The following is a 26,165-nucleotide window of genomic DNA, read 5'->3' on the forward strand; positions in this document are numbered from 1 at the left end:
GGACGGGAAGAAAGCTAATGTGCACTCCGTGTGCATGCCGGGGGGAGTCATCAAAGATGTGGAAAGGGTTCTTCCGGCTGCCATCAAGGGTACAGGGTGCAGCCAACTGCAAGTGGTGGCTCATGTCGGCACTAAAGACGTGTGTCACTATGGATCGGAAGAGATTCTCTCTGGTTTACGGCGGCGATCTGAGTTGCTGAAGACTGCCTGTCTTACTAGCGAAATGAAGGCAGACCTCACCATCTGCAGCATCGTCGACAGGACCGATTGCGGACCTTTGGTACAGAGCCGAGTGGAGGGTCTGAATTAGAGGCTCAGACAGTTCTGTGACCGTGTAGGCTGCTTATTCCTCGACTTGCGCCTTGGGGTGAGGGGGTTTCGGGTTCCGCTAAATAGGTCAGGTGTCCACTACACACACGAGGAGGCTACACGGGTAGCAGGGGCTGTGTGGCGAGGACTGGGCGGTTTTTTAGGTTAGACAGTCTCGGGAAAGATAAAAAAGGGCTCAAGTCTCAAAGGGTACAGGGCAAAGAAACGACGAGAATCGACCAAGCAACAGTCGATATTGTAGTTGTAAATTGTCGTAGCTGTGTTGAAAAAGTACCAGAGCTTCAAGCGTTGATGGAAAGAACTGAGGCTGAAATCGTTATACGTAGGAAAGAGAGCTGGCTGAAGCCGGAGATAAATTCTGCCGAAATTTTTACAGAGGCGCAAACCGTGTTCAGAAAGGATAGATTAAATAAAGTAGGTGGTGGTGTGTTTGTGTCTGTTGGTAGTAGTTTATCTTGTAGTGAAGTTCAAACAAATAGTTCCTGCGAATCGCTGTGGGTAAAGGTTATACTCAACAGCCGTAGCAAAATTTCTACATCTGCATGAAGATGCAGATATTTTACGCTAAAAACAAATAACTTCATTTTGAAATGAAGGAAACTATTCTCCATCCGACGTTGTAAGTTTGAAAATATGGAACAGTGAGTGAGGATGGAAGTTATGCAGACAATGAGTAGTGCTGCCTTACTTGCCGTAATGCGAGCGTGCCAGATTAACAGAATCCGATTAGCATGCATGATTACGCCCGTTCACTGAAAGAGGTTTAATCCGCTTACTTCCACGATAAGCAGATTTGTCGATAGTAGCCATGTTTATTATTAACCTTGGGAAGAGGAAGATTTGTAGAAAGGCGGTCGAATAGAATTTGACGGCGCGGCGTGACGTGGGCTGGGTAGCTCCGGAATTCATGGCTTCCCGCGCCCGTGCAGTATTCATGGGCCTGGGGCCTACACCCTACAAACAACCACCTCCCCCCCCCCCCCATCCCCCCCAGTCACACCACCCGTGACACACACACACACACACACACACACACTGCCTGTTCACAGTGTACCACATACCTCCCGTTTGCCTACGTCGCCCACCCCATGTTCTAATTTCACTGTAGAAGCGCGCGGTGTCAGTAATACGGGGTTCTCGACGTAGCTCAAGGTTTCATCAAGTGCTCATGATCGTAGAAATCAGGTATCAGTTGGCGACGTAATGTCTAGCAGTCAGTGTCGGTTCGCTTCTAACATTCTTCTGTAAAACGTTTTGACCACACTTTCCAATAGATTTAGGACCGAAATTCTTCTTTTCTGTACTTTTCAATGCCATGTTTTTAATATTCGTTCGCCTTTATTGAATCTAAAATATTAATTGCACATAGTTCTCACTGCATGATAGGTACGCACTGTTGGTTGGTTGATTCGGAGGAGTGGACCAAACAGCGAGGTCATCGGTCCCATCGGATTAGGGAAGGATGGGGAAGGAAGTCGGCCGTGCCCTTTTAAATGAACCATCCCGGTATTTGCCTGAAGCGGTTTAGAGAAATCACGAAAAACCTAAATCAGGATGGCCGGACTCGGGTTTAAACCCGTGTCCTCCCGAATGCGAGTCCAGTGTGTTAAACACTGCGCCACCTCGCTCGGTATACAATAGTATAGCTTCCTAATGTAATTACTTTAAAATAAGCACCAAAAACTGGTTCAAATGGCTCTGAGCACTATGGGACTTAACATCTGTGGTCATCAGTCCCCTAGAACTTAGAACTACTTAAACCTAACTAACGTAAGGACATCACACACATCCATGCCCGATGCAGGATTCGAACCTGCGACCGTAGCGGTCACGCGGTTCCAGACTGAAGCTCCTGGAACCGCACGGCCACACCGGCCGGCTAAGCACCAAGGTTTGGAAATCTGCTTAATACGAAGGAATAAACTTAGCACATCGTATACAAGTCGAAATAAAACTGGTACCGCAAAATACTTCATTCACCTTAACATACGCAACACAATTTTCATCTGCCCCAATTGCGAATGATGTAAGCTGGGTTGCTATCTTAAGGTGAATGAAGTACTTTGCGTGCCACTTTTATTTCGTCACCCCCCCCCCCCTCCCGCGCATAATTATAAAGCTTATCTGCAGTTAAACATTGTTCGAAATTTTTACACTACCTGGGAGTGCACTCCAACACCATCAAATTTATTTGGAATACGTAAATATACAGCCAAACATGAACATTACCCCTATGATATTAACACTTGATCATTGTGTGTCTCGATGTTTTATACCACGTAAAACGCCCGTTTTTGCTACGATACTGGTAATTATGCTTTGGTCGTATTTACATAGCCTTCCTCCTTGGAAATATTTCGGTTTGCATTTGTAGCAGCAACATTTTTGCCACTGCTTAGTAATAAATGAATGTATAAAACTGGGTAAACACGACTAATATTAAAGTTCCGGTTTTGGCGCAAATCTATAGTAATAATGAAACTGGAAAACAATCGTGTCTGTCTGTTAGAACATGCTAATCTCCAAAACTACTAGACGAATTGTCATGGCGTTTTCACACGTAACTTGAGCGCGACTTGGGGCGGCATACAAATTTTATTTCATCAAAAAAAAGCATCGTAATTTAAAGTTTTATCCTCAAAAGCCTACCCAGCTTAGAAGTTCGGATGTTCAATCTTCATTGTGTAGTACACCAGAAGACCAATAGATGGTGCTTTTCGTTTTTTTTTTAACTCGCTGACTGATGTAGTTTCGGAAGTTTACAAAATAAATCAGTCATATCTAATGGCCGCCATTTAACTAAATACCTCGGAATTACAATTACGAACAATTTAAATTGGAAAGAACACAGAGTATGTTGTGGGCATGGCAAACCAAAAACTGCGTTTTATTGGCAGGACACTTAGAAAATGTAACAAATCTACTAAGGAGTGCACCACGCTTGGCCGTCCTCTTTTGGAGTACTGTGCGGTGTGGAATCGTTAGCAGATAACGAAGTACATCGAGAAAATTCAAAGAAGGGAAGCACGTTTTGTATTATCGATAAATAGGGGAGAGAGTGTCACGGACATGATACAGGGTTTGGGATCGACACCATTAAAACAAAGGCGTTTTTCGTTGGGCCGGAATCGTCTCACGAAATTTTAATCGCCAACTTTCTCCTCCAAATGCGAAAATATTTTGTTGATGCCGACCTACATAGGGAGAAACGATCATCATAATAAAATAAGGGAAATCAGAGCCCGCACGGAAAGACATAGGTGTTCATTTAAAAAAAAAATGGTTCAAATGGCTCTGAGCACTATGGGACTTAACATCTGTGGTCATCAGTCCCCTAGAACTTAGAACTACTTAAACCTAACTAACCTAAGGACATCACACACATCCATGCCCGAGGCAGGATTCGAACCTGCGACCGTAGCAGTCGCGCGGTTCCGGACTGAGCGCCTTAACCGCGAGACCACCGCGGCCGGCAGGTGTTCATTTCTTCCGCGCGCTGTTCGAGAGTGGAATAATAGAGAATTATTGTGAACGTAGTTCGATGAACCCTCTGGCAGGCATTTAATTGTGATTCGCATAGTATCCGTGTAGATGTAGATGCTAGTGTACTTGTAAATAAATAGCTTTATACCATACTCACGCAACAGTTCGCGCTTGTCGATGGCGACGTGAACACAACGCTACCCTCCTCAGTCCATGACTTCCGCCTTTCATGATGGGGTGGCCCAGACAGTTTGCAAACACGAGTAAATACTCCAGCAGCCGACAGACGAGTAACTCACCCGTCACCACCTCGTGCATTTAACTGGAATCGTCGCTAAGTTGTAGGGTCCAAAACGCACTGTCGGTCTGCGAGAGGGTCGCTATTATTCAACAGGCGCCGGTAGCGTAACGATGTCTGCATTTGCCGGGAGTCTGCGAAACAAGGCGTACCAGGCAGCGAGTCGTTACCGGTAAGCAGGTCAGCAGCAGCAGCAGCAGCAGCAGGAAGTGGAACGCCGGGACAAAAGACTGGCGCCAGCTGGAAGCAATTAGCGCGCTTTTTGTGCGCGCCAACAATCGCGCCAGCCCGCGGCGCGGCGCAGCGCCGCTTAATTGGACGGACAGTATCGATTGGGAGCGCGGCAGTCGACTGTCAGTGTCGACTGCGGGAGCGGCTACTTCCGTAGTCCATCCGCCTGCGCCCATCTCTCTCTAGGAAGCGGGCAGGCGCTCTCGGAAAAAGCATCTGCGCTCTGTGCAGAAACAGTCTAGGATGTTGCGAAGCGGGATGCGTCCTTTCCGGCGGCAACTCCAGCGATACGAGTACACTACAGCACATAAACGTTTTCATTACATCAGTTTCCGTTATTCTGGGACAGAAATCACTCTGGATGCTTCAAACAAGATACAGAAGCTGCGAGTGCTTCAGAGAATTACACACCCCGTAGTTCCTTAGGGTTGCACAGTTGATAGCGTACACACGTATTAGTTTGAGCATTCTTTTGATCGTCAGCTTCATTACATTTTATTATAGTTTATTAATGATGTCCGTTATTAGTTGACATGTAATCTCTCTAGTTATAAGCTACGCGTTGTTCACAAGTAGGCCTACTAAACTCTCGAATAGTCTGACTATAGAGGATCGTCCATTAATTTTGCATTTTTCGTCAAAAGTACAGCACTTTCTTTAATATTCCAGTGATGATGTCATTTGTAAGATTTATTTTTTTTAGTTGCTTGTGTTTAATGCCAAATTATGACAACAATATTATTAATTCTTTCAATACTGGCAAGAACAAACAGTTCATGTGGCTCTAGGACAAGCAAAAGAATATGACGAACTTCCAGCATGCTGGAGTACCTGTGGATCAGCAACTTCTGTTAATCGGTACAATGAAAGAGCAGTCCAAAGTTGTAAATTTCACTTTTTTTATTCACTCTATGACTAGTTTCGGGCCGACAGCAATTTTCAAATCATCGTAACATAGTTTTAGAAAATGGTATTTCCGAAGGTGTGAAAATCATAGCTGGGTCTGAGCACTATGGGACTTAACTAGCCGGCCGCAGTGGCCTTGCGGTTCTGGGTGCTACAGTCTGGAACCGAGCGACCGCTACGGTCGCAGGTTCGAATCCTGCCTCGGGCATGGATGTGTGTGATGTCCTTAGGTTAGTTAGCTTTAATTAGATCTAAGTTCTAGGCGACTGATGACCTCAGAAGTTAAGTCGCATAGTGCCCAGAGCCATTTGAACCATTTGATTGGACTTAACTACTGAGGTCATCAGTCCCCTAGAACTTAGAACTACTTAAACTAACCTAAGGACATCACACACATCCATGCCCAAGGCAGGATTCGAAACTGCGACGGTAGCAGTCGCGCGGTTCCAGACTGAAGCGCCTAGAACCGCCCGGCCACCCCGGCCGACCGTGAAAATCATATCAAAAATGTGCAACGAACAGTTACAGCGTACACACACTATTTTTTACATGGGTTTCACGTTTTCCGAAATACCGTTTTTGACTACGTTACGATGATTTGAAAATAGGTCTCGTCGCGAAACTAGTCCACCGAGTGAATAAAAAAAGTAAAATTTGCAACTTTAGACTGGTTTTTCGTTGTACTGAAACACAAGAATGTTACTTAATAATACTACAATAGCTCTAAGATTTTCATGCGGCAATTTTCGTACACCTTAAAAGAATATTTTTTTTTTTAAAAAAAAAGAACATACCTGTTTTTAAATTAATTACCTATCCTTCCTGCAATTTCAGTTCCAACCAAGTACAAAGTTTTTCCATTACTATAGTTCATTTAGTATTAATTTTCCAAGTACTTTCAGGTCATAATAATTCGGGCCCTGCTGTTACAGGTCGTTTTTCACAGTAGGGGCAGCCACCCTTCCCAGCAACCTGCCGCGCGCGCCTCTGCAATGGCACAAGAAGTTTCTTAACCGTAGATCTGTGTGAGTACAAACACGACGTCGAGAAACAAGACATAACTCAGTACACAGACTTATTTACACACTGTTGAGAAGTTCCAATATGTCAATACTGCATCCAGCCTCTGGAGATTTGTCAACTGTTTGAACAAAATCAAGTCAGACGTCTTCAACTACAAAAGAAAGAGCGACTAATGTATAACTGGCTTAAAGCGAAGCTTCCAGCTGTTGACGGAGAGACATCTGACAAGAGGACAACGAGTGAAGCATTTGATGAACACTGTTGCAGAATATTCTCGAAATATATCTCACAAAACCCCATGAAATTCTGGTCATACCTAAAGGCTGTCAGTAGCATCAAAGATGGTGTTGCGGCGGCGCGGTTCCTTTCTGGGATTAAACCAGCACCTACCTGTTAACTTGTTGCAGCAGATCGCCGGTAGGAAAGCCGAGCAGAAAGCTACCGTACTGCGACTCGTACCAGGCTGCATACAACGTAACCATTCCAAAAATCGGGAAAAGGTCTTTATTTTGAATGAAAGGTGAAATACTGGCAAAACTTCGGTATATTCTAAAGTCGAGAATTACACGTTCACTGCCAAGCCCGTGCTAATTCTAACACAGTCATGCACAAACCCTTTCACTCACATTAGCAAGTTTATGATAGCGTATTTCCCGAAATCTGAACAGCTACTAAACACGGATTGTTCTTAAATGAAAATGCTCGCCATACTATTAAGTTTATCAATGTCTAAAGCACTCCCGTTTTTAGTCTACAATCTGCTCAATATGCCACACGTAATTTCTGTCTTTTCTGAAACACAAAATTACTTTAAAAAATTCGAACTTTCTATAAAAACCCACCGGAATAAATTTGCCTTCACTTTAAAGCACTTTTGAGGCATGTAGCACAACTAAAAGCGGCAAGCTCACCACCGTACCATTGAAAGGCTGGGCTCCGACTACTTTAGACTGCAGTAAACATTCTCTATCTGCAAGAGAAAAGGCGCGCGAAGAATACTCCGTTCTGATTGGTCATTTTTCTTTAAGGCCAATAGAAAAATATTATTCTCCCGCGTTAGTCCGTGCTTTTCATGACTAACCAATCAACAAATAACACACTTTGGAGTTTGTACTTTTCCCCGAAATAAATATTTCACTTTGCGTTATTAACTATTTTCATTTGCACTCGAATTAGCTTTCCTTTTACCATAAACTAACTTAACATATTATGATACAAAATTCCCCGTCGTCTGCATTCACAGTCTTAAAAATTTCTCACGCTCGTTCGTATAGCGTTTGTCAATATAACATATTTACTTTAGACCACATTCACGCATCATTCACGCTACTAAAAACATATACAAAATTGTACAAACATAAATAAACAAAAGAGCCTTCAAGAAATAAACAGAACAATTCACAAAAAACATTTTCTTGACCTGTGTCTTGAATGTCTCTGTCCGCTACTGTACTCTTAACAGATGAAAATTAGAGCTACGTACTCGGCTGAACCCGCTTCAGACCATCTGTCATTATGCATGCATGAGTCATTCTCCCGATACACAGGCTCTAGGCAGAACCGATATAAAGGCGCCACACCTCAGTGTACAGACACTCTTGTATGACACAAGCGCTGAAATGGAAAATAGAAAATCAGAAGCAGAAGTTCTGATGACTATTTCCAAATGTTCCTTTACTAAGGATGACACAAAAATACAACCTCGTTTTACTTCTTGCATCATTGCAAAGTTGAGTGATATACGTATCAGTGGAGTTGAGAAACAGTTAAAATCGATAAAACTGAACAAAGCTCTGGGACTCGATGGAATCTCAGTCAGACTCGACACATAATTTGCAGCTGAATTAGTTCCCATTTTAACGTAATATACTTCGTACAAAAACAGGGTCCAGCGATTGGAAGAAATCACACGTTACAAGCGTCTACACCATGGACTGCAAAAGGGATCCACAAAACTACCCTCACATCCCACTGATGGTGGGCAGTTGCAAAATACCACAAAATATTCTGAGCTCAAAAACAATGAAGTATTTCGAATAGAATGACCTCCTCTGTGACATTTCTAAAACATTGATTATGTGAAACCCAACCCGTACTTTTCTTACACGATATCCAAGAAGCAGTGGATCAAGACATTCAGTTGAATGAAGTGTTTCTTGATTGCTGTAAAGCATTTACCGAGCTCACATAGACGTTTATTAACACATATACCATTGTGTGGATTGGTAACCAAGATGTGTGACTGCGTTGGGGATCTCTTGGTAGGCAAGCTGCAGCATGTTATCTTGGATGGAGATTCATCAACAGAAGTAAATATAGCTTCAGGCGTGCCTCAGGGAAGTGTGCTGGAATGCCGATTGTTTATTTTGTGCATTATTGACCTGGAAGAAGGTATCAGTAGTAAGACCACACTTTTTTGCACATTACGCAGTTATCTATAATGAAGTACTGTCTGGAAAAACTACAAAAATATCCTGTCAGATCTTGGTAAGATTCAAAGTGGCGTAGAGTTTGGCAACTTTTTTAGGTGTTCAAAAATGTAGAACTGTGCTCTTCACAAAGCGTCGAAAGGTAGTATCCTATCATGACAACGTCAATAACTAATAATTAGAAACAGCAAGTGATAACAAATATATGGATGATCGGTAGCGATATGAAATCGACTGATAACATAGGCTCAGCTGAGGGTAAAGTAGATGGCAGACTTTGGTTCGTTGCTAGCGTAAGGTGTCAGTTCAGATGTTCAGCGTACCTCTGACATGCTACAAGTACGATCCACAGTGACCTGCAGGAAAGGGATGCTGCCCGTAAGATAGTGCAAATTTAAGAAAATCAATCTTGCACAATGGATAATATCTTATTAAATGAAGATTACTAGGGCTGGCCCAATTAACCATGGAAATGAGGGTGGCTCACTTCACATGGATATATTTATGAAGGGGCTCATCCAACTACAAAATGAAACAGTCACTATAACAATTTGGTTTATTACCACAAGACATCAAATAAAATTATTTACACTCTGACACATGCACATAAACCTTCACTATAAGGACAAAAGTTTGGAATTATGAACTATAGCCTTGGAGCAGGTGGCTTGGCACGTGAAAGCGAATGTGAAACTATATCGCGGATATGGCCAGTGATGGTAGAAATGGTTATCATTTAAAGATAAATCCCTGGAAAAGCCAGAATGAACAGCAATAGCATGACCAGTGCAACTAGCTGGCTGCTAGCGTTAAAACTTGGTAGTTAATCCTCACGCAAATTAACTAGGTTCGTGGCCCCTTGTCTCAGTGGCCATATCAGTGGCTCATGCTTACCACTCTTAAACAGTCAGAGAGTAGAAGATGGCAGCAGCTGTGGCTGGAAATTCTAAGGCCAGGTCAAAACCTGTACTCTTAAGCCAGAGACATCCCTCTCCATGGCTGCCTAAAGCTAAGTGTATTCTCGATGGCACCCCTAAAGCAAGTGTACTCTTCGACCTCCCTGCAGCACTTTTCTATCCGGTACGTAGCTGGTTCTGCCAGTACAAGAATCTCACCGACCAGTTGCGGCAGATCTTGTCAGTTCTGACAAATAATTCTGTAAAGAATTTTAACAGATTCCAACTATTATGGAATATTTCATGGTTAACCAATAACGGTATGGTGTGGGAAGGAAGGCAGAAAATCTCTCCTACTACGTGACAGATTTCCAAGCCCGGCCAATCAAAAGCCTTCTGCTGAAATAATTGCTGTGAGCCAATCGTAGACCCTCTTACTTGGATTTAAATGAACACTGCTGTGCGGCATGGCCACGACCAACAGGCGGTCCCAAGGCCTCATGCTCTGAGATTTTCAGCGGGCTCACAGATCTTATTTTGCCCAACTTGATACCTTCTAATGTCCTGAGCAATGTAGTTTTTATGGAAAGCGGGCTGCCTTCCCACGCACTTTTTTCGCAGACACCGATAACTGTGACTTACCTGTTCTGTATCTGCTCAGAGGCCGACTTCACTGTTGAAAAAGTTTATGACACTCCAATCCTTCTAAGTTAACTTCCTGACCACGAGCCAGCTAAAGACAGTCCCCAAGATTGTGGAAAATAACATGTCTCCCTCACTGTAACAAAAGGAAAGGAGAAGAAGCCACATCACAACAGGATACCGGGAAAATTCAGTTTATAAAGAAGACTGTGACATTAAGACAAAGCTTGTCCGACTATAGTACGATATTTCTTCCACATTCTTAAATTCTTTTCATTTATCATGAATATAAATATTTTCATTGTTCCCTTATATATGATCAACTGCAATATTACGATATTATTTTGTACAACTATTGGAACACAATTATTATAACTTTTGATAGTCGACAGACTGGTAATGTCACGGGCACTGCATTACATAAAATGAAATATGTATGTCTGAATGGTAGTAGGATCTGTGTCATCAGAGAGAGAGAGAGAGAGACAGAAGTTACCTGTGAAAAAGGCTGGACGCGACATGTAGCTGCGAGGAAAAGCGCACACAAGCGAGTATACGGGGTGGTCCATTGATAGTATCAAACGAAAAAACTACAAAGAACCAAACTCGTCTAGCTTGAAGGGGGAAACCAGATGGCGCATTGCTTGGCCCGCTAGATGGCGCTGCCATAGGTCAAACGGATATCAACTGCATTTATTTAAATAGGAACCACCGTTTTTTATTACATATTCGTGTAGTACGTAAAGAAATATGAATGTTTTAGTTGGACAACTTTTTTCGCTTTGTGATAGATGGCTCTGTAATAGTCACAAACGTATAAGTACGTGGTATCACGTAACATTCCGCCAGTACGAACGCTATTTTCATCGTGATACATTACCCGTGTTAAAATGGACCGTTTACCAATTGTGTAAAAGATCGATATCGTGTTGATGTATGGCTATCGTGATCAAAATGCCCAACTGACGTGTGCTATGTATGCTGCTCAGTATCCTGGACGACATCATCGCCGGATAGTTGCGTTATTTAAGGAAACAGGAAGTGTTCAGCCACATGTGAAACGTCAACCACGGCCTGCAACAAATGATGATGCTCAAGGAGGTGTTTTAACTGCTGTCGCGGCTAATTCGCACATCAGTAGCAGACAAATTGCGCGAGAATCGGGAATCTCTAAAACGTAGGTGTTGAGAATGCTACATCAACATCGATTGCACCAGTACCATATTTCTATGCACCAGGAATTGCATGTTGACGACTCTGAACGTCGTGTACACTTCTGCCACTGGGCACAAGAGAAATTACGGGACGATGACAGATTTTTTGTACGCGTTCTATTTAGCGCGACGAAGCGTCATTCACCAACAGCCGTAACGTAAACCGGCATAATATGCACTATTGGGCAACGGAAAATCCACTATGGCTGCGACAAGTGGAACATCAGCGACCTTGGCGGGTTAATGTATGGTGCGGCATTATAGGAGGAAGGATAATTGGCCCCCATTTTATCGATGGCAATCTAAATGGTGCAATGTATGCTGATTACCTACGTAATGTTCTACCGATGTTACTACAAGATGTTTCACTGCATGACAGAATGGCGATGTACTTCCAACATGATGGATGTCCGGCACACAGCTCGCGTGCGGTTGAAGCGGTATTGAATAGCATATTTCATGACAGGTGGATTGGTCGTCGAAGCACCATGGCCCGCACGTTCACCGAAGCTGACGTCCCCGGATTTCTTTCTGTGGGGAAAGTTGAATGATATTTGCTATCGTGATCCACCGACAACGCCTGACAACATGCTTCAGCGCATTGTCAATGCATGTGCGAACATTAAGGAAGGCGAACTACTCGCTGTTGAGTGGAATGTCGTTACCCGTGTTGTGAAATGCATCGAGGTTGACGGACATCGTTTTGAGCATTTATTGCATTAATGTGGTATTTACAGGTAATCACCACAGCATGCGTTCTCAGAAATGATAAGTTCACAAAGGTACATTTGTCACATTGGAACAACCGAAATAAAATGTTCAAACGTACCTATCTTCTGTATTTTAATTTAAAAAACCTACCTGTTACCAACTGTTCGTCTAAAATTGTGAGCCATATGTTGGTGACTATTACAGCGCCATCTATCAGAAAGCGAAAAAAGTAGTACAACTAAAACATTTATATTTCTTTACTTACTACACTAATATGTAATAAAAAATGGGGGTTCCTATTTAAAAAAAAACGCAGTTGATATCCATTTGACCTGCGGCAGCGCCATCTAGTGGACCAACAATAGTGGCATCTGGTTTCCTCCTTCAAGCTAGACAAGTTTCGTTCTTTGTAGTTTTTTCGTTTGACGCTTATTTCGTGAGATATTTGGCCCGGTCACGATCAATGGACCACCATACATATATACAGCCGTTTTTATCTCATGTCTTTACAAATGGAACACGAAAGGAAATGACTAGTAGTGGTACATGGGCCCTCCACGACCCACAGTACTGTGGTTTGCGGAGTATGTATGTAGATATGTAGATCTAGATACGGTGCACAGTACGTAAATGATACAATACCCGAACATAGGAGTAGTTGGGGTACGTATTGGCGCTGCGCACACCATAGCATACAGGACTGAGCCCAAAAGCAGAAATCAAGTGACACGGGGCGTAATACCTATATACCGACAGCACTGCCCATCGGTGCCGTTAACCTAAGTTGTTAGTGCTGCTTATAATTTTTTGCATCAGTGGTTGGCAGGGTATACTGTTGTACAAGACAGGGATGATTTTGGATGCGAAGGGGGCGGGGGGGGGGGAGGGAATAAGAGGAGTATGTGGAGGGGTGGGGTAGGGTTCGGAATGGGGGAGGGGGGAAGCAGACATGGCGCCAGGCGCGCCGGGAGCCCACGACGCGCGGTTGCTCGGCATGCGTAACGCACTGGCCACGCCCACAATGCGATGCACGCACCCCCTAATGGCAGCCACGTGCTCGCTTCACACACAACGGAATACAGAGGACACTCCCGGAACCTGCAGCATTCCTACAGTACGTCCACGTCCGTACGACTCGGCAATTGCCACTCCTATTACATTCGTTTATTGGTGGGTGGGGTGGGGGCGGGGGGAATCCTAGCAGCACGACTCGATCTTTGTTTTTTATTGTCTGTTATCGTGATAAGGACTCCAAGTACGTGGAACACACTACATATGTTTCCACTGTCGTCTCATATGAGATTTTCTTTATCTGTGCACCGTCCTTCCAACTAACTGCCAGCCATCCTGCACTGTGATGTTACGTATTCGTCCAGTTTCATGTCGTTTCATAGCACTACGCCTGAATACTTAAGCGAAGTCACGTAGTGGAGATGTTCGCCACTTATCTTGGAATCGCATACTGTAAGAATACAGTATGCAGACACAGAAGGGTGTAGTTACTCGGAGATGAAGAGGCTTGCACAGGAAAGAGTAGCATGGAGAGCTGCATCAAAGCAGTTGAGGCGTTCGCCTGCTTCATTTCTTCGTTGATAGTCCTCGGTGTCGGCCTACTGTATTGTTACACTGGCTGAAAAATGGGGGCGGGTGTGGGGGGTGGAAGTTCAACGACAGTTTCGTTTCCCAGTTCACGGTTATATGGCCAGTTCACTGTTGGTAAAATGTTAAGCCTAATTAACAGGTTGCAGGAAAAGATCAACATACTGCTACAATAGTTTGCTGTTTAACATCTATGAGCAGTAAAAACCTAACCACAAAGTTCAAAGTTCTTGCAGAACAATACGGTATGTGTGACACTATTTCTCAAATAAATTGCACAGACATTGTCATTAATTGAAGACATGGTCTATTTGCGTTACGCTAATTCCACTGTTAAATTGGTGGATTGTCGTTACTTGAAACAGTACGTAATTCCCCTCTGAAAATCGGCCGTGGACTGACTGGCTCGGGACCAAAAATCGGGCCTCTATATATCCTCACAGTAATAGGCACTGAAACATTGTTCAGTGTTTAAGTTACGAAAGTTACAATTGACACGTGACTCATTCAGTTGACTAAATGCATCGAAAAATGCCTTCTTTCTAACAGTTTCTTCTACCACAAAGGTTGGGCCGAATTATTTGTTTAAATAAAGAAATTAACAGATACAGTTATAGAAACAATACTTTTGACAAATGTGGTAATTATTTTGGAATTAATTAATGGTTGGCTTTGCTAATATGATTTCGAATCGAGCCAAATTAATATTTTAAGAGTCCTATTAGTTCTTTTTCCAAATGTTTATTACAGAATTTATATTTGTTTATAAGTCAAAAATAGAATCTAAGTCATAAAACAATTACTGATTTCACCCTATAACAAAGGTATTAACTAGGAATGGTCAAAATAAATTAGGAAATTAATTACGTTCACAAAACTAAGCACAAAATTAGACCTGGTGCTATATTCCTTAAGAGTGAGCGCCAACTTTCCTCTTTTATGTAAATGCAGATTATAATCATGCATTTTAATGGTAATTAGACAAAAATGAAAATAAAATGAATTCAGGCGGCAGAGGTCAAAACAAGAGAGGTAGGAAAGAGATCCCACCTTGCTTCTTCACACAGTCTTTGGACTCAAGAGCACAACAACAACAACAACAACAACTTTGTCATGCTGCTACAAAGAGTCTCCGTGTCGGATCTGATCCTCTAATGTATGCACTACGCCCTGCTGTAAAATGTGTTCATATCGTTCCGCATGTAGCGTTTTCTGAAGCGCAACAAGGGGACCAAGGGGACCACAACCTAACCACGAAAATCACCCACATACCGCGGTACCACTACCTCCTCCTCCGTATTTCGCTGTTGGACCTACACATAAGAGCGGCGAACGTTCTCAGTGCATTCGCTGCAAACACCCTCACACCGAACTGCCACAGCGTATAGCGTGATTCATCTACCCAAATCACTCGTTTCGAATCATCCAATGTCCGGCAGCGTCGCTCTTTACGCCACTTCAAGCTTTGCTTCGCATTGAGAACAGAAATTCGTGGCTTATGGGGAGATGCTCCACTATTCCACTCCACTGTTTTTAACTTGCTACGCACAGTCGCTAAGCTAACTGGGCTGCTGACAGCACTTTGGCTCTCACGAGTGAATCCTTCAGCTGATTTCATGCGGCCGCGAGGAGTGGCCGCGCGGTTTGAGGCGTCATGTCACGGACTGCGCGGTCCCTCCCACCGGAGGTTCGACTCCTCCCTCGGGCTTGGGTGTGTATGTTGCTCTTAGCATAAGTTAGTTTAAGTAGCGTGTAAGTCTAGGGACCGGTGACCTCATCAGTCTGGTCCCTTAAGAATTCACACACATTTGATTTTTGATTTCATGCGATTTTTCTACGACCACCCTCCGCAATATTCTACGGTCGCTGCCCGTCAGTAAATGAGGCCTGTGGTTGTTGCTTCGCATCGCCACTTGACCGTCACAACATCAACAGTCCACTTCGGCATCTTTAGAAGGGATTACACATCTCTTGGTTCTGAGCACTAAGGGGCTTAACATCTGAGGTCATCAGTCCCCTAGAACTTAGAACTACTTAAACCTAACTAACCTAAGGACATCACACACATCCATGCCCGAGGCAGAATTCGAAACTACGACCGTAGCGGTCGCGTGGTTCCAAACTGAAGCGCCTAGAACCGCTCGGTCACAAGGGCCGGCTACCAAAACACCTACATATCTTTGGTGGATCTGTTGCTCAGCTGACATGCAATGGTTACTCGACCTTCGAAGTCACGCAGCTTTGACATCTGACCCATTCTGCAGTTACTGCTACTCTACTCTACTCTGCTCTGCTGATATCAAAATATTCGCCGCCTGCTTTTATACCGGTGGGTCCGCCTCTCGTGACGGCTGTTACGTAGGGGCGTCCGGATGGGCTTGATCAGATAGAGTACATGGAAACTTCTGCACCAATGCTAAGTACAGCCGGAGCTGCAATTCAAACTGCACTACCTACACTGATTTCACGTTTACGTACAAATTCAGAAACCTACATTCTTCCTTTCCAAAGCCATTTTGGTTACATCGCCTGTATTTATGAGAGATAATCCTCTCTGAAAGTCAGAGTTTTGCGTCGTAGATCTTACTATATACTACACTATTGTATTGTGTGTACCGAATAATAGCACCGAAAAGCAGTAACGCAGCGTTCGTAGGCCATGCTCGTTCTCCCGTATCTCTTCTGTCCCTCGTCCGCCTCCGTGGCGCAGCGGTAGCGTTACTGCCTACCACGCAGGGGCGCCCGGGTTCGATTCCCGACGGGGGACTGGGTGTTGTGTGTCCGTCGTCATTTTCATCATCATTGACACGCAAGCCGCCGAAGTGGCACCAACTAAAAAGACTTGTAATACGACGGTCGAACACCGAAGGGTATATCTCAGCCAATATATGCCATACGATCATTTGATTTTCATTCTTCTGTCCCCTCTAGTCTAAAGGATTGTCACAGATACCACGTGGTTACAATAAAAGTACAGCTAATCATGGAGGTCCGGAGTAGGCTGTAATTATCGTTAGCAGCGAAACTTCTTAGATATTCTAATGCCTTAATGCGAAATCGATTTACGCTGAAAAAAAAAGTTCCAGTTTTGGGCACCAGGTGCAAATCTGGCGCTATGAATGCAAGAAAGACGTATAGATTTGTTTCCGTATGGATTAGGATGGAAAAACAGTCCTAAGCAAAGAAAGGAAAGCAGAAAGGTGGAAGGAATATGCTGTGAGTCTGTACAAGGGCGGTGTACTTGAGGGCAATTTTATGGAAATGAAAGAGGACATAGATGAAGATGAGACGGGAGATATGATACCGAGTGAAGAATTTGACATAGCACTGAAAAACTTAAGTCAAGTTAAAGCTCCGGGAGTAGACAACATTCCGTTACAGGTACTGATGACCTTAGAAGAACCAGCCATGACTAAACTCTTCCAAGGCAAGGCAAGATGGTAAGTTCCTATGGGACCAAACTGCTGAGGTCATCGTTCCATAGGCTTACACACTACTTAACCCAACTTAAGGACAACACACACACCTATGCCCGAGGATGAGCAAATGAAGGAGACAGGCGAAATATTCTCAGGCTTCAAGAAGAATGTAATAATTCCAATTCCAAAGAAAGTAAGTGCTGACAGGTGTGAAAATACCGAACCATCACTGTAATAAGTCACTGTTGCAAACTACTAACACGAATCTTTTACGGAAGAATGGAAAAACTGAAAGAAGTCGACCTCGGAGAAGATCAGTTTGGATTCCGCAGAAATGTTGGAACACCTGAGGCAATACTGACCATACGACTTCTGATAGAAGATACGCTAAGGAAAGGAAAACCTACGTTTATAGTATTTGTAGACTTAGAGAAAACGTTTGACAGTGTTGACTGGAATACTCTTAAAATGGTTCAAATGGCTCTGAGCACTATGGGACTTAACATCTGAGGTCATCAGTCCCCTATACCTTAGAACTACTTAAACCTAACTAACCTAAGGACATCACACATATACATGCTCGAGGCAGGATTCGAACCTGCGACGGTAGCGGTTGTGCGGTTCCAGACTGAAGCGCCTAGAACCGTTCGGCCACAACGGCCGGCCTCGAATACTCTCTTTGAAATTCCGAGGGTAGCAGGAGTAAAATACAGCGAGCGAAAGGCTATTTACAATTTGCGCAGAACCAGATGGCAGTTATAAGAGTTGAGGGGCACGAAAGGGAAGCAGTGGTTGAGAAGGGAGTGAGACAGGGTTGTATCCTGTCCCCGATGTTATTCGACCTGTACATTGAGCAAGCAGTAAACGAAACAAAAGAAGTACCTGTATTGAGTGTAGCCATGTATGGAAGTGAAAGATGGACGATAAACAGTTTAGACAAGAAGAGTGAAGAAGCTTTTGAAATGTGTTGCTACAGAAGAATTCTGAAGATTAGTTGGGGAGATCACGTAAGTAATGAGGAGGTGCCGAATACAATTAAGAAGAAGAGAAATTTGTGTTAGAACCTGACTAGAAGAAGGGATCGGTTGGCAGGACATGTTCTGAGGCATCAAGGGATCAGCAGTTTAGTACTGGAGGGATGCGTGGAGGGAAAAAATTGCAGAGGGAGACCAAGAGATGAAAACACTATGCAGATTCAAAGGATATAGGTCGCAGTAGTTATTTGGAGATGAAGAGGCTTGCACAGCAGGATATAGTATCGTGGAGAGCTGCATCATACCAGTCTTTGGACTGAAGACCACAACATGGATTAGGAACGGGAAGAGGCCAGAAAAGATCAGACAAGCGAGAAAGGGCTAATGTCGATTTTATTATCAACTGCTGCTTTCTCCGGAGACGTCTACGAGATGGTGCATCCGTAAAACGACGTTATCAACTGTTCCTGGTAACAGTTCCGGTGGAATCTGAGCAACGTGTTCGAGACTGAACTTGTTGGTAACCGCTTTTTTTTAGATATCCCCAGAGCCAAAAGTAATAAGGATTCAGATCAGGCGGCCGGAGTGACCGAGCGGTTCTAGGCGCTTCAGTCTGGAACCGCGCGACCGCTACGGTCGCAGGTTCGAATCGTACCTCGGGAATGGATGTGTGTGATGTCCTTAGGTTAGTTAGGTTTCAGTAGTTCTAAGTTGTAGGGGCCGAAGACCTCTGATGTTTCAGATGTTGAGTCCCATAGTGCTCAGAGCCATTTGAACCCTTTTTGATTCAGATCAGTGATCTTGCAGGCCATGCACCTGGAAAACATCTGGAGACTACACATTCATGGAAGTTGTATTAAGGAGCCCTTTCACTGGACGTGCGACGTGAAAACAGTCGCTGGTTTCCTCTCGAAAGCAGGAATCACGTGCTGTACAAAGATGTCTCGATGACGAGCAGACGTCACGGTGCACCTGACAGGCAGTATTCTCTTGAAAGAAGATCGGACCGAGAATAAAGGTTCTCGTGAATCCACAGCACAGCACACAACCACATACGACGAGTGCAGTGGCCCTTCGTGCACAATACGCGATTCAACAGTATCCCGAATTCGGCAGTTCTATGTATTCACAATACCCTGTAGTGCGAAATGTGGCTCTACAAAATATTACCAATCCACATGTCATCAACTTCGATCTGTGACGGAAACCGAAACCTGGTGCCGATCACGAGGTTTTAAGTTGTGTAAGCGGCTGTTGATAATAAAATCATCATCATTCCTTTTTCACTTGATGGTCTTTCCTGCCAGTGACGCAGTCCTAACCCATTGCGTATGGAAACATTTCTGTTCACAGCGCCAGATTTCACCTAGAGGCCAAAACTTGGACTAATTTTTTTTTCATCGTAAGACGGTCCCGCATTAACGCATTAGATTATCTACCAAATTTCGCCGCAATACGATAATTACAGCCCACACTGGTCCTCCGTGAGTAGCAGAATTTTAATGATAAGCACCCTGAAAGTGAATGGCAGTGAACAGCGCCCAATTGTCAGGGATTGTTCGATCGCTCGCGTTCGCTTCCACTGGCTGCAGTGTAAAGCAGGCCTGAGCAGCACTCAGCGGAGCACGCCGGCCGCCGGAGGAGGGCAGGGCGGTCCGTGTGTGGCGCCGCCAAAGTGCTCGCTTGATGTGGCGGCGACACGCGCGACAGGAATAGCTGGCGGCGCGGCGGCGGCGGCGGCGGCGGCTTCCTGAAGGAGGCTGGGCCGGGCGGAGCGCTCTCTCCCTCTCGTCAGGCAGGCGGCTGGGAGCTCGACGTGCCAGCGGAGCAGAAGAAGCCACGCAGCAGCACAGCGCAGCCTGTTTGGCACGGCGTTGCGCGTGGACCGACATGGAGGAGGACTCCCCCAGTGGACGCATTCTCTCCGGCCCGTCCATCCGACTGTGGCAGGTGGAGTAGCGATTTGAGCCGAACAAGGCGTATTTCGACCGGACTCGGGAAGAGGTCAGAAAAACTATTGCTCCGGTTAAAGGCTATAAGTTGCTCCAAGGAAGGGTACTGCTTATGCAGCTGTCGAGCTCGCCGACGCTCCTTAATTTCTTCAGCGACTTCCGGCGACCAAGGGACTGCCTTATGCCTTGGGCGCCCTAAAGAGCGAGGGATCGCGTTTTCTGCAGCAGAAATTGTGGTGTCACCGCCATATACCACACTTGCTAGGTGGTAGCCTTTAAATCGGCCGCGGTCTGTTAGTATACGTCGGACCCGCGTGTCGCCACTGTTAGTGATTGCAGACCGAGCGCCGCCACACGGCAGGTCTAGAGAGACGTCCTAGCACTCGCCCCAGTTGTACAGCCGACTTTGCTAGCGATGGTTCACTGACAAATTACGTTCTCATTTGCCGAGACGATAGTTAGCATAGCCTTCAGCTACGTCATTTGCTACGACCTAGCAACGCGCCATTATCATTTGCTATTTATCTTGTGATGCATGTACCGTCAGACCGATGTTCACCAATTATGGACTAAAGTTAAGTATTCCAGAAGCTACGTACCTTTTTTGCTAGTCTCTATTCCTTTAACTGTTCCAGACCTCACGCCAGCCTGCGTGAGCTTAAACGCGTGCCTTTCGGCTACCTCGTAGTGGCTTGGCTGTCTCGCCAAGTCACAACAGAAACAATTGTTGTAGTCACCTGCTCAACCACCACATCGATGTTACCATGTGGAGGAGATTCAACGGTGACAGCAGAGGTGAAAGTTTCCCAGTCCGCCTTGTTTAAAGTCCATCTGGGCAGACGTCTATGGGCCTCATTCTGGGGCAGTGACAGGAATATGGGGAAGTGGTCACTACCACACAGGCCGTCACGTGCTCTCCAGTGGATAGATGGGAGAAGTCCTGGGCTGCAAATTGATAAATCAATGGCCGAGTAACTACCATGAGCCACACTGAAATCTGTGGCGGCTCCAGTATTTAAGCCGGCCAGAGTGGCCGTGCGGTTCTAGGCGCTACAGTCTGGAGCCGCGTGACCGCTACGGTCGCAGGTTCGAATCCTGCATCGGGCATGGATGTGTGTGATGTCCTTAGGTTAGTTACGTTTAAGTAGTTCTAAGTTCTAGGGGACTGATGACCACAGCAGTTAAGTCCCATAGTGCTCAGAGCCATTTGAACCCAGTATTTAAGAGGCAGAGGTCGAACTAAGACAGTAAAAATTTCACATCTCTGCCTCGGCCAGTAAGCACAGTGCCACCCTACAAAGGGTTATGGGCGTTAAAATCTTCCAAAAGTAGGAAAGGTTTAGAGAGTTGAACAGTCAGTCAGTTGATACATTCAGGGGTACTGCACCATCTGGAAGACGACATACATTGCAGACAATTCGTGCGCCATTCTTATTCTGACAGCGACCGCTTCAACAGGGGTTTGAAGGGGGCACAGGTTCACTACAGACTGAGTTTAGGTCATAAACGCAAACTCTTCTTGACACTCGATTATAGTTGCTATGTGTCCTGTAATATCCCTTATAGCCGCCGAGGGCAGGCGTCCGCACTGCCGGGAACCAGGTTTCCTGGAGGGCAGTGCAGATAGCAGGTGTAAAGCTTTACAGTTGCCGTAGCTCAGCCAGGCGGTGGAAAAAACCGCCACAATTCCACTGGAGGATGATGTCATCGTGAGACTGGGAAGGCATGGAACTTTTAATGAGGCAGTTTACCCCTCAGAGTCACTTGCTTCAGAAGGGTGTCTCACCTGCACCTGCTCACACAGTTGCACAAAAAATCCAACACTGAAACTTTACAAAGTAAATCTAGCACTTCGACACCCCAGGTCCGTTAACGTGATTCTTCCGTCTCTCCCGGCATATTGGTTGATCCGACAGTCCACAGGTGTAGAACAAAGATGCCTATTATACGATAGTTCCCAAATGTGTGACACCTCGACTTTGCTCACAGCAGGTGCTGAACTCTGGTGGACATTTTCTTAAACACGTATCTAGAGCGTCAGACACAGCAACGATGACGCTATTACTCGGCTGGACAGAGTGCTTAGACGCAGTTATAAAATTTATAGAGTCTGGAGTTTTTGTGACATCGGTGCTAAGTTAACATTTATCCTTAAAGATGAATGGATATTACTATACTCTTTATAGTTCTCGTTTTGGATAGAAATACCTATAATTATTGACACGTTCTCAGCATGAACGAAACTGTTTGTCCAATACGATGAGATTCGTAATATGCGATAGCGTTGGGATCCAAATAAGCGAGAGTGACACTTCACAAACTATATACATTGAAGGTGGAAGAAGGAGCAGGGAAAGGAAGCAGAAGGAACTATTGGTGTCGGCTGCATCGGGACTTTATGCACAATCAGCGACGACGAGAGAAAATGTCTGCTGGTCCGAGACTCTAATGTAGGATCCTCTGCGTTAACCACTGCGCCATCCGGACACAGTGTTTATCGCGATTATGCGGACCATCTCCGCACGCCACTCGGTCGGCCCAAACTCCAACCCAGCACCACCTACCCGCAGTCGATGTCCCTGTCCATGTCCTCCATGCTCGCTTCTGCGAGATTCCCGCAAGAGGTCGGATGTACCTGTGCAACCCCACTGAAGGTGGCAGAGTCACTGCGCACCCAAGCGAATCACTTATAAGAATGCGTTGTCTGTTCTTTCTGACATGACACGGGTTCCAGTCCAGGTCCAGCCATTCCGCATGAATTTCCGATGCAGCTAACATCAATAGACACTTCGCCTTCCTTTCCTGTCTCCCTCCATCCCCCTCCACCTTCAATGTGCATAACATATATCACAGCTGTGGATTTCACGTGATCTCTGTTCTGTCGGACGTGCCAGAAAGAACAGACACCACGCGTTGATATAATTCTTATATAAAGTGTGACAATTATTAAACTATATGAAAAGAAACGTAAATTAGTTGCAAGCTACTGCGTGCACGCACTTTATTCAGTATGTAAACACTACATATATTCGGATGTAGGTTATGACATCTTCGATATGCCTGCCATCATTGGCGATGATGTGGCGCAGACGATTAGCGAAATTCTGCATGACCCACTGAAGAATCGGAACATCGATGGTGTCGGTGACTTCCTGTATGGCTCCTTTCAGCTCAGCAATGGTTTTGGCGTCATTTCTGTACATTTTGTCTTTAATATAGGGTCTTCACATCCGGACAATATGGCGGCCAATCGAGGACCATGCCAGTGGCTTCTGCGTACCCCAGCCAGAAACCGTTCCCAAACTGCTCCTCCAGGACATCAAACACTCTCCTTTTTCTATGGGGTCGAGGCCCGTCTTGCGTGAACCACGTCTTGTCGAAATTAGGGTCACTTCGGATAATGGGAATGAAATCATCTTTCAAAACCTTCACGTACCGTGCTATCAAGGAATATCGCTCCGATTATTCCGTGATTGGACATTGCACACCGCACAGTCACCCGTTGAGAGTGAAAAGAGTTCTCGATCGCGAGATGCGTATTCTCAGTCCCCCAAATGCGCTAATTTTGCTTATTGACAAACCAATCCAAATGAAAGTGAGCTTCGTCGCTAAAACAAACCATACTAATTCCCATCATGCCACGCGGCCAAACGTGTAGTTTGATCGTCCTAACGCAACCCTTTCAGAAGTTATGACTCTTTTATTTCATATAGTTCAATAACTGCCCCCTCCACTTGTGCATCCACACTGAAGGTGGTGGATTCATTGTCCGTCGAGGCGAATCACTTATAAGTATGCATGGTGTGTTCTTTCGGAGATGTCCCGCGTTCGATACCAGGTCAAGCACATATTTTCACTCATGTCCGAAAGATGTCTTATAATTCTTATATAGGATTTATACAATAATATCATGATGTCATCGCATACCGGACATTTCACGTCGCAGAGGTCTACAATAAAGACATGGGTCATTCATATTACCTGCCGTCGATGCCGTTCATTCTGAGGACCAGGAATCATCGTAAAATAAATGATTCCGAATCTGTGTCAGTGTGGCTTAAAGGTGCTGACCATTGTAAAAAAATATACAATACTATCATAAGTCAGCCATATTTTATCATTTATCATAGTAAAGTAATATTATTTGCGTTTATTTTTATTTTATTAAATTACCATAAACGGCAATAGTCGTATGAGTGGAAACTTGCCAAGTTTTCCCGACGTTACTATTAAGGCAGCACTTTCTTCATAAGATAATCAATGTTGTTGTTGTTGTTATTGTGGTCTTCAGTCCTGAGGCTGGTTTGATGCAGCTCTCCATGCTGCTCTATCCTGTGCAAGCTTCTTCATCTCCCAGTACCTACTGCAGCCTACATCCTTCTGAATCTGATTAGTGTATTCATCTCTTGGTCTCCCTCTACGATTTTTACCCTCCACGCTGCCCTCCAGTACCAAATTGGTGATCCCTTGATGCCTCAGAACATGTCCTACCAACCGATCCCTTCTTCTAGTCAAGTTGTGCCACAAACTCCTCTTCTCCTCAATTCTATTCAATACCTCCTCATTAGTTATGTGATCTACCCATAAGATAATCAATATTCCTCCAAATTCAAAGCGCTCATCTCACAATACTTGTAAAAGTACACTCCTGGAAATTGAAATAAGAACACCGTGAATTCATTGTCCCAGGAAGGGGAAACTTTATTGACACATTCCTGGGGTCAGATACATCACATGATCACACTGACAGAACCACAGGCACATAGACACAGGCAACAGAGCATGCACAATGTCGGCACTAGTACAGTGTATATCCACCTTTCGCAGCAATGCAGGCTGCTATTCTCCCATGGAGACGATCGTAGAGATGCTGGATGTAGTCCTGTGGAACGGCTTGCCATGCCATTTCCACCTGGCGCCTCAGTTGGACCAGCGTTCGTGCTGGACGTGCAGACCGCGTGAGACGACGCTTCATCCAGTCCCAAACATGCTCAATGGGGGACAGATCCGGAGATCTTGCTGGCCAGGGTAGTTGACTTACACCTTCTAGAGCACGTTGGGTGGCACGGGATACATGCGGACGTGCATTGTCCTGTTGGAACAGCAAGTTCCCTTGCCGGTCTAGGAATGGTAGAACGATGGGTTCGATGACGGTTTGGATGTACCGTGCACTATTCAGTGTCCCCTCGACGATCACCAGTGGTGTACGGCCAGTGTAGGAGATCGCTCCCCACACCATGATGCCGGGTGTTGGCCCTGTGTGCCTCGGTCGTATGCAGTCCTGATTGTGGCGCTCACCTGCACGGCGCCAAACACGCATACGACCATCACTGGCACCAAGGCAGAAGCGACTCTCATCGCTGAAGACGACACGTCTCCATTCGTTCACCCATTCACGCCTGTGGCGACACCACTAGAGGCGGGCTGCACGATGTTGGGGCGTGAGCGGAAGACGGCCTAACGGTGTGCGGGACCGTAGCCCAGCTTCATGGAGACGGTTGCGAATGGTCCTCGCCGATACCCCAGGAGCAACAGTGTCCCTAATTTGCTGGGAAGTGGCGGTGCGGTACCCTACGGCACTGCGTAGGATCCTACGGTCTTGACGTGCATCCGTGCGTCGCTGCGGTCCGGTCCCAGGTCGACGGGCACGTGCACCTTCCGCCGACCACTGGCGACAACATCGATGTACTGTGGAGACCTCACGCCCCACGTGTTGAGCAATTCGGCGGTACGTCCACCCGGCCTCCCGCATGCCCACTATACGCCCTCGCTCAAAGTCCGTCAACTGCACATACGGTTCACGTCCACGCTGTCGCGGCATGCTACCAGTGTTAAAGACTCCGATGGAGCTCCGTATGCCACGGCAAACTGGCTGACACTGACGGCGGCGGTGCACAAATGCTGCGCAGCTAGCGCCATTCGACGGCCAACACCGCGGTTCCTGGTGTGTCCGCTGTGCCGTGCGTGTGATCATTGCTTGTACAGCCCTCTCGCAGTGTCCGGAGCAAGTATGGTGGGTCTGACACACCGGTGTCAATGTGTTCTTTTTTCCATTTCC

The 26,165-nt window shown here is 45.4% G+C and overlaps 1 protein-coding gene and 1 non-coding gene across 3 annotated transcripts in view; one reads left to right on the forward strand and one right to left on the reverse strand.

The window, feature by feature from the left end:
* Positions 1–26,165, reverse strand: part of LOC126458255 (protein tweety) — a 1,040,173-nt gene that overhangs the window by 259,349 nt on the left and 754,659 nt on the right. The gene's annotated exons all lie outside the window — the stretch shown is intronic.
* On the forward strand, positions 16,458–16,530 carry Trnag-acc (transfer RNA glycine (anticodon ACC)). Its single transcript has one exon. It is a non-coding gene; the product is annotated as a tRNA-Gly (tRNA).

The sequence above is a fragment of the Schistocerca serialis genome, chromosome 2 (genome assembly GCF_023864345.2).
Source record: "Schistocerca serialis cubense isolate TAMUIC-IGC-003099 chromosome 2, iqSchSeri2.2, whole genome shotgun sequence".
Lineage (NCBI taxonomy): Eukaryota > Metazoa > Arthropoda > Insecta > Orthoptera > Acrididae > Schistocerca > Schistocerca serialis.